The sequence below is a fragment of the Sinocyclocheilus grahami genome, unplaced genomic scaffold (assembly GCF_001515645.1).
Source record: "Sinocyclocheilus grahami isolate Dianchi unplaced genomic scaffold, SAMN03320097.WGS_v1.1 scaffold809.1, whole genome shotgun sequence".
NCBI classification, from domain to species: domain Eukaryota; kingdom Metazoa; phylum Chordata; class Actinopteri; order Cypriniformes; family Cyprinidae; genus Sinocyclocheilus; species Sinocyclocheilus grahami.
The window spans coordinates 647,212-654,708 of NW_015505988.1; positions in this window are offsets into that span (position 1 = coordinate 647,212).

The following is a 7,497-nucleotide window of genomic DNA, read 5'->3' on the forward strand; positions in this document are numbered from 1 at the left end:
ATTATTATTTATTCATTTTAGATGTTTACATTTGGAAAAGCTGTGCTTCCTGCATAAACCTGCCCCTGTTGGTTTGGCAGTAGCTTGCTTGCCCTACCCAGTTACCTTGTTTAATTTCTTAATTCAAGTTATATATATTTTGTTCTATTTGTGTCATTTAAGTTATTTATAATAAGTCAAGTGAAGTTTACTGTTAAGTGCACTGATGTCAGACTCATTTTGAATAATAAAGTTTATTGTTAAATTGTTAAATACCCTGCCTCCACTACATAGGCCTATGCTTGTCACATCATTATAAGTGTTTGATCACCACATTTGAGTTATCATTGCAAAAAATGTGTTTATGTATATATATTCTGTTTATGTAGGCTATATACTGTATTATATATACAGTACCAGTCAAAAGTTTGGACACACGAATGGGAAATGTGTCCAAACTTTTGACTATACTGTACTATAAAATAGCCTACACAAAGAATATCGACCGATATATCGGTATAGGTCTTTTTTTACTTCTTAATATCAGTATCGGCCCCCAAAAAACCCATATCGTTCGGGCTCTAATTGGAATACTTGCTACTGCTAGGTAAAGTAGGGACAAACCCTTATAGCAGACCTAGACAGGTGGTGCTGGGGTGGAGGACGGCTAAAAGTACTGAGCTGTAGCCAGTTGCACAAAAGGCTTAGACTAGTCTTACAAGTTAGTCAGCTAATTATTTTCTTTAAGACTGGTCATAACTTGTTTAAGTCAGTTACATAACAACATAGATTGGTCTATCTTACATCCAAAAACAAGATGAATTACTCCTTGACTAACTTAACATAGAGGCTAAGTTTAGGCAACTGGACCCTGATTCGAGATGGAAATAAATACGGTCTTTCCATGTCAACTCAACCAGAGGTCCCCCGGTCCTCCGGCTGAGATTCAGAGCCAAATTACAGGCTCTGAATCTGTAAATTATAATTTACACCTGGAGCCATATTGAAATTCCAATATCTCTGGAAATGAACCATATATGGCATTAAAAATGAAGATGCCAAAAGGAAAGTTTTTTAAGACTCAATATCTAATATGGCATTAAGATATCTTTAATACTTCTTGAGTTACAGGCATGCAAACCTTTTGAATGCTCACCATTGGCACATAATGCAACAAAGATTGCTAATGTCAACATTTTAATAACAGACCTACCAATCTCGGTGTAAAAATAACATTATGATGCTGCCATCTTTCTGAAGTCATTTTTACCCCCCTGAAATTTGCCTCTGAATCTCAGGTGAAACTTGTCATTTTGACCCCCCTCTACAAAAGTGGATTAATCAGTAAATGTACATCTGTGACAATTAATATTTTGGCTCTCCTCACTATACATGTTTATCTTTCTTCAGAACAAAATATTAGAAAAATCTAAAATTTGAGGCATAATAAATGCATTTAGGCCCATAAGTAGACGGTGCTGACGGTGATACCGTTGTTAAGCCGCAACACCGGTTATGTCACTTGCCCACCGCGGCACCGACCCCCACTGTCGTTTAAATTTTTATATAGTAATGAAAATCATTTAGTTCAATAAAAGAACAGACACTACAATTAAAACCTGAACGTGGCTGCTCAATGCAGCGTGCCGAATGCCCGCCATTCTCAAGCCCACCGGCCGCTGCTCACTCAAGCCGGCCTACGCTCACTCTAGGCCTCCGGCCTCCGCTCACTCTAGCCCGCCGTGTTTCGTTGTGAAAGTGCAACTACTTTGTTTGGCCTTCCAAAAATGGACACGACTAGAAATCAGTGGTTAAGTTGTATTTACAACACTGTTCCAGAACAACGCGTAAAAAGACAGTATAAGTCATTATAATCTGTAATTATGTCCCCACTGGATGCAACAAATGCCTCGTTCATAATGGGTTTTAATGTTTTTGTCTCGTCGCTCCGGCTGGGACACGGCATCACACTATGGCAAGGGGCATAACATTTCCGTCACATGCTTGAGGTATTCGGCCAATCACAACGCACTGGATAGCTGGCCAATCAGAGCACACCTCGCTTTTCAGACCGATGAGCTTTGGAAAAATCGACGCGTTTCAGAAAGGCGGGGCATAGAGGAGAAACAATAATGTATTTTACATTATTTTTTATTATTTTCATGTATTTGTGTAAGTGCTGTTGCCAATGTAGCGATTCCATCTGCCATTCCATCTCTCATTTACTGCAGCCAAAAGTGTCTACATGTGTTTGGCGCCACCGAGTCATGTGATGGCATGACAACAAAATACAGTAGAGCAGGAGGAGCAATATGTGCATACGAGTTGTGAAAGGAGCAGCGTATATACACACACAGACATGTCTACTCTTTGATGAAGCGGGAGCAATGTACTAAGCGTAGAGGAAAGAAACTTAACCTAAAGTATCGATCCGATACCAATACCAACGTTGATAACGATACTATCGATATTAGGATCTATCCGCCCACCCCTTCTTGGAAGTAAAGCGCAAATCTGACACTTTGAGCATTATTGTGTTCGACTCTCTTGACTCTGAAGTCAATAAATTAGTCAGTGTGAAAGCAAAACTGTCCCCATTTACTTTTTTAAAACATGTTCCAGGTTTGAGTGTGAATAATTTACGAAGAAAATAATTAATCTTTTATCAAAACATATTAAATAGTTCAGCAAAATAAAATGTAATTTGCTTCGCTTCTGAAACATCTTTCCTATACAGCCAACATGCCCTCCAATCACCGGGCTCCATTTTCTGGTAACGTTCACCTTTAACAAATTATAATATTTTAACAAATTATTATATTAACTTAAAATAATATCTTGGAAAAACATCCAATCTTACTTTCTCATTAAATAAGAGAAATAGAATGTGAACAGCACCAGATTTCAACATCTATCCAAAACACAGACTTTGCTTAATCTTTTATTCAAGATAAACCTCTACACAAGTGCTACATTCATATTGTGCAACATGTATGACTCACCCATATAGCCAGATTTACTCTCTTTCCTGTGATGTTGAGCTTCTTCGTGAGGAATGATGCCTGCAAACAAAGGCATAAATTGCTATTAATCCTCAAGATTCACATTTCCAACTTCGGAAATCTCATTTGACGTGCCACTTACTGCTATAATAATCTAAAGTCATTTAAACATAGCAGCTCAGACACCCTACTGTAATGCTCAAAAACATTTCTAAGCATGTGTAATATAAAGTTACTTACAAACAACATAATGTACCCATTTGTTTTGGACATTTTGCCATGCATTACATGTTACATGCCTTGGAAAAGTTTACTGACAACATGTAACAGGTTTCAGAGTGTTACGTCAAGGTCACAGCCGCCTTTTCTGTACGTTTTATAGTCTGTTACACAGTAACATGGATGAAATATTACAAGTCCATCCTCATTCCACAGTAACCACACTGATGAAAATGTTGATGGACTTTCATTGTATTTAATGTTGGGTTTATACTATAGACATTTCAAAACAAAAAAAATACATAGCTCTCATAACAGCTGTCATACTGCTTATTTAAAGGGATAGTTCACCCAAAATGAAAGTTCTGCCAGAATTCACTCACCCTCATGTTGTTCTAAACCTGTATAATTTTCTTTCTTCTGCAGAACACAAAGAAAGATATTTTGAAGAATGTTTGTAACCAAACATTTTTAGTTACCACTGAAAAAAAGCCATCCAGGTTTGGAACAATATGAGGGCGAGTAAAAAACTAAATACTAAAATTTAAATTAAAAAATTGGGGTAAACTAAGCCTGCAAACATATATTTAAAGTTTCATAAAATAATATATGCACACCCTTCGCCTCAATAACAGATAACACCCATGTTACCTGTTATCAAGGCAATTGTTTTCTCCATATGTAATGTTTCTTGAGCATAAATTTAGCATATTAGAATGATTTCTGAAGGATCATGTGACACTAAAGACTAAAGTAATGGCTTCTGAAAATTTTGCTTTGCTATTACAGGAACAAATTCCATTTCAAAATATATTAATATAGAAAAGTTATTATATTTGTTAGTTTTTTATATGATACATTACATAATTACTGTATTCACTGTATCCTCATATAAAGTATTGCCGAGTGACCCCAAACTTCTGAACGGTGGTGTACTGTATGAGAAAACATTTATCACATGTTCTGTAATAAAGATCTCATCATAGCATCGTTCAAGGGAGTTTTAAACAATGTGTGACATGGACTTTTTTTTTTGTAGACATGTATATATATATATTATGTGTGTTGTTGTTAATGATGCAATAACTAACTAAAGTTAACTAGCAGTCAAATAACTTTGGGTATATTTGGTAATTATGTCAAATCCAGAAGTTAATGACATTTTCCGATCTTCATTCTGTCACTTCTCATCCGCCATAAACAAACATTAGTGACAATATTGTGTGTGTGCATAAATCACAAATAAATTAAATGTTTTGGTTCTTATGAAAAAGAGAAAAACTACAACGTAGAAAGGACAGAATGCTTCCCCTAACCGAACATATGCAAGTTGTTGATGAATAACTTGGACGTTAAGTTAGCGCCCACATCAAGACTTGGGGGTTAAATGTATGTGAATGTTTACAAAGATTTGTAGTACAAAAAGTACAACAATTCCATGTGGTAACATGAAAAACTGCATGCATAACAATCATGCAAAAATTTGTCAAATTGTGTTATTAAGTCAAACTGTGTGCATTAAAAATGAAAGAATAGCATTTAGCATGTCACACTGCTGGCCACTGGTTGATATTTCATGTTAAAAAATCGTATGTATTTTTATATAGTTTATTACATACATTACTATATACAGTCAGTAATTACAGTATACAACAAGTTAATTATATATTGTAGTTACTGTATTATTCTACTACTGTAGTGCTATAGGATCTATCACTATATAGGCCCATAATCAAGTGCTACAATGAAAACGAAACAGAATTACAAACTTGAGAGCAAAACAACTTAACAAGCTAATAAATCGACAAAACGTTTGAAATGTGTTTATTTATATTACGCATGAAACCACAAATAAGCGAGTGAAGACGGAGTCACACATGCACGTTAATGGACAGCTCGAATCGGATTCACTGTAGCTTGGACTCTCTCACCTGAAGAGTGGTGATGTGTTTGTCGTTGAATTTGTTCTCGCAGTATCGCAACACCAGCGATGTTTTGCCGACGCAGCCCTCCCCCAGCAGCACCACCTTGAACGAGTACGTCTTCCCTCCAGCCGCCGCCATGCCCAAACTCTTTGCCTGACACAAAAACAAAGCCTGACTCGAGCACCTAGCCGATCACAGCAGCCATAGAGATCCACAGATGACAGCAACACACACAGAGAGCCACCGATCCGCGCCTCGCGTGAAGTCTTCGCGCTGATTCCTCTATTAAACACTGATTCACTCCCGATGAAGCTCTGCCTTCAATCTAATGGCGTTCCGCTCTGTGACGTTACGGATTGGGGGTCAGGTGATCGACACGACCAGATTAGCTGTTTCCTATTACACACACACACACACACCGAGATCACACACACCACACACACACACGCACACGGGCTATTCCTGCAGGGGGCGCGCGGTGGCCCAAGCACATCATTCATCCATTGAGCTGCAATCATCAGGACATTTTATTTTTTTCCTGCAGGCATTTGTGTGCTAAGATTTACAACCATATTAAATATGTTGTTTAAAAAGCATTAACTGATCTAAATATACACGTAAATCCGCTTCAACATTCTCTGTAAAAAATGCTTTACCAAAAGCCAACAGGTGATCAAAGCCGACTGTGATTGGTCCATCCTGATCGGTGCAGAAAAAAAATGAACAGAAACCACGTGATAACCGTGATCTGGACAAGAGATTTGCAACTGAATAATAGCAATTATGAACTTAAATGGACAATTACATAAAAAATGTAAAGATAATTATTTAGATTACTATTTATTTAAAAACAACATCTCCGACCAATCAGGGATAACATCCGGGCCTTTAAGCCCCTTCCATTTCCATGTTTTATTTCCATTCTATCAACTGATTATTTTAGTATTTTCAAAAGTGACAGTAGTTGCTAGAATGTCATATGACTTTTAAAAGCAGCAGATACCATATAATTCGCCAGTGCTACACTGACATATTCCATGTGAGAAAATAAATAAGTTCAAATAATTAAACAGGAGAAATGCTTATAAACGGCTTATATTCTTCAACTCAAGTCAAACATAAACTCTTAGTAAACTAACATGCATTCAGTCAGCGTGTGCTTTATTGCTTAGTTTAAAATATATATTAATCAAACTGAAAGAGTTATGGGAATATAACAACTGATTAAAATAATAATATAGTAGACTAACCTAGTAACATATAATTTTTTTATTTTAAATGATTTTAACATATTCATTCATTTTAATAGGCTAATCTACTAAAATATGACTTTTAAGTCTTTTGTCTGTTATTTTTTAAATCTAATTTTAAAAAAAATTGAATTTGTAAAATATCTATACATACTGTATAAGCTGCTTGTTAAGATCACTGTCCAGAAATGAAGAGCAGTCAGAAGGCTTTCAAACCATTGCAGATCCAAGATGGATTCAGCTGCAAGAGTGCCGTTACCTTCCGACTAATCACATAAAATACATCAGGTCTATTTTGGGCGATGCATTTTGGCAGGGCTGCTTGTTGCTGCATGGTGAATGTCAGACATCAGATTACCATGGCAACAGCAGAGAGCTGCATGTTTACCACAAGTCGACACAGCAGCGAGACTGACTTGGCAGATCTGAATTGTTTAAGAACAGAACAAATAACATATATCCTCTTAAGAGTGCACGAGTCAGAAATGGAGGATTTGTGATGCCGCTGATGTTTATGATGACAAGCTATTTATGAGGTTTTGAAGATGGCGGTGAGGCGTGCTTGAGGAGATTCATACAGGGAAACTGAAACAGGATTGTTATTGTTAACACCAAAACTGGAAAACGTTGAAACAAACATTAACAAATAAAATATCAACTTATGTCAACTTATTTTTTCAGCTACACTCTAAAGAATGCTGGGTTAAATACAACCCAGTGCTGGGTAAAATAGGGACAAACCCAGCAATTGGGTTGTTTTGACCCAGCGGTTAGGTTAAATGTTTAACCCAACCTTCTGGGTAGTAACTCAACCGCTGGGTCAAAACAACCCAATTGCTGGGTTTGTCCCTATTTTACCCAGCACTGGGTTGTATTTAACCCAGCATTTTTAGAGTGTAGTTGCCAAGGCAGCATTTTTAATTTTCATTTCTTGCTTATGAAATTTACTTTCAATTGTTTTCACACCAAATGTTGCTAGTTGCCAAGGCAGCATTTTTAATTTTCATTTAGTTTGTACTAAAATAACTAAAAATAAAATGTATATCTATCTATCTATCTATCTATCTATCTATCTATCTATCTATCTATCTATCTATCTATCTATCTATCTATCTATCTATC